Source organism: Thamnophis elegans, chromosome 4 (assembly GCF_009769535.1).
Source record: "Thamnophis elegans isolate rThaEle1 chromosome 4, rThaEle1.pri, whole genome shotgun sequence".
NCBI classification, from domain to species: domain Eukaryota; kingdom Metazoa; phylum Chordata; class Lepidosauria; order Squamata; family Colubridae; genus Thamnophis; species Thamnophis elegans.
The window spans coordinates 28,606,137-28,608,972 of NC_045544.1; the positions used below are offsets into that span (position 1 = coordinate 28,606,137).

Sequence of the window (2,836 nt, forward strand, 5' to 3'; positions counted from 1 at the left end):
TGCTAATTTTCCAGTTACCTCTGAGAACTCCTGCACAGAAATTAAATGCAATTAACAGCAAGTTATTCCTGCACACCTCCTTTGAGAAATGTGATAATAAGATATGCTACAAATTTAGCTTTAGAAGAACATAAAAGAAAACACAAGAAGCAAGGTTTCTCATTCACAGGTCAACAAGAGGCAATGACTATAAAGTTATTATAATATCCTGTTCTGCTACCACCGTATCTCTATTGTATGAGACATAATAGCTACTAGCACAGAGTGCAAGGTTTAAAAACTGTGGAGTCCTTGGTACTCTGTGAGCTTGGCTGCTTGCTTATAGATATTTCATTATCCAAGTAGGTAACATTAGCAGTGCAAATAAGGGTGGGGTTTGCTCCAGGAGTGAAATCAACTTACCTTTGCTACCAGTTCACAAATATGATTGCACATGCCACCTCCATGCATGTGCAGGACTTTCTGCGCATGTGTAGAGCATCAAAAATGGGGCACGATGACATCTGGGTAGGTGGGCGGAGCCTCTCGCCACCCCCACTACAGGTTCACCCAAACAGGATAGAACTGGTCGAATTTCACCCATGGTTTGCTCCCTGTTTATATCCAATAGCTTGTCCTGTCTATATTGTTTAGGATATGGTTTTTAAAAAAAGAGATTTTAAAAATATGCTCAAAAGAGAAAAGGTTTGGCATCAACAATGGTGCTGGAACTTGCAGAGATGACAAAATTAACTTCTTTAATTCGAGAAAATATAATATCTACATTTATGGCTGACTGGAAACTTCTCACAGACTTTGCACGAAGCATTAAAAATGTAATAATGATAGGTGGTTTCAATATAAAAATTCAATAATAGAAAAAACCAATCTCTCTCTTTTTTGTAGACACAGAATAAGAGATAACTTTGTAATCAGATTTGCATTTGCTGCAAAGTAAATTTGTGGCTTCTATTTGTTTTCATCCTTTCTTTTCATGTGCCTTCCCCTCTCTCTCTCTCGTCAATTAGAATAGAATAATTGAAAATGTTATAATAAATATCTGATGGAAGTTGTTTTGAATTTGATTATCCAAAGAATCTCCATTTTCCATCCACTACTGTCTTTATTGGGTCTACCTGCCTACCATCTTCCATCTTTTATTGGCCCCTCCATTCTCCCCCCCCCCCGTTTGAAAGCATGCAAATTTGATTGCATAAATATGTACTACTAAGGTGGAATGATAACAGCATTCCATATAGCCTTTGGCATATAGCCATGCTGACCACTTGACCATGAAAAATGTCTTTAGACAACATTGGCTCCCTTGGCGAAGAAAAAGAGATGAGCACCATCTCCTAGAGTCAGATATGACTGGACATGAGCATCATCCAAGGAGAAGTGGAGATGGGTCATCTGGACAATTACAAGCCAGAAGAAGGATCCTTGGGGCCGCCCTGAGAAATAAAATGTGAGTGAGTCCCAATGGTGATAATACTGGCAGAGAGATAAGCAAATAATAGGTGGAACTCAAGTTACAAATGTTGCAGAATATTTCAGGTGCTGGCTTTTCAACAAGGGTTTGAAATCCAAGCAGAAGAATAAGTTTTTATTATCATTGTTTTGTTTCTTTTAGCCCTATATACCTGCTTTGGCCTTGGAAGAAAATAAAGAGCTCTGGATAAAGTCTGATATAGTAGAAAGGGAAGGTGGGAATGTTTTCAGGAGAATAACTATCCTCCTTCAGCAGCTTCATTCACTCAATCTCAATTGAATCAGCACTCCTGGTAGACCTATAAACAACCTCATCCTTTGCCAAAACTTAGCCTTTTAAAGACATGAGTACAACATGTCACCTCAAAAACATTCCAAGGTACCTCTCTTTGCTTCCTTGCCACCAAGGTATTGTTACTGTGGCACTTAAGGTAGTCATTACAAAGCCAGCTCTGAGGCCTCTCATCAAACCTTATATTGTTAAAAAGATGACCAAAAAGTTCATCCATTATCAATCTGATTGCTATGTCAAAATCAGGTGTAACTAGCGCAAGCTAAGACGTATTGACAGAAGATTTCACAGAAGATTTAAGGGCCAGATCTCGATGCCCAACATTGGCTATGGGAGCAATAAGAAAAGAAAACACATGCTGCCCTCAAGATTCTGGAAATTTCTTGATCATAATATCAAAGAGCTAGATGTGCTAATGATGAGCAACAAGTCATTTTGCGCAGAAATTGATCTTAATGTTTCATCCAAGAATCGGAAAATAACTGTGAAGAGACCAGCTCAGCTTGCTATCAAAGTTACCAATCCAAATGCCAGAATGTGCAGCAAAATAAAATGAATAGTTTGTCTTGCACAACTATATTTAATAAAGTATAACATTTTGGGGGGAGAGAAATTTTTCAGGGTGGCTAGACTGCTTTCAAATGTGACTACACTTTAAAAAACTGTCTGGGAGACAAGAAGAGGGGGGCGGTGATATAACCAGGGCAGGATGGGGTGGGGAATGAAAATGTAATCTTGGACATTGTGGTTTGTCCTGTCAAGGCCACATATGTCTGTGTGCCAGTTCCATGTGTTGATTTATCTTAAGCCCATGCCTAAACACACTATTGACTAGCTTACTATTGATACTGACCCTGTTTTATAGCTAATTTGGGCAATCTGCAGAAACATGGATTCTAACTTTAAGAATCCTTCGAAATCTGGAGGAGACTCAAGTTGCAGAATACCCTTATTATCATTTACTTAATCTCTAATCAAATATAATGCTAAGAAAGCTTTTATATAGGAATACATATGCTACCTACCAAAAGACACTCAGCTACTAAAACATTTAGGCATAAAGCAGCTACTTTG

The 2,836-nt window shown here is 38.4% G+C and overlaps 1 pseudogene; it reads left to right on the forward strand.

The window, feature by feature from the left end:
• Positions 1-698: 698 nt before the first annotated feature.
• On the forward strand, positions 699-2,318 carry LOC116507254 (annotated as a pseudogene).
• The last annotated feature ends 518 nt before the right edge of the window (positions 2,319-2,836 follow it).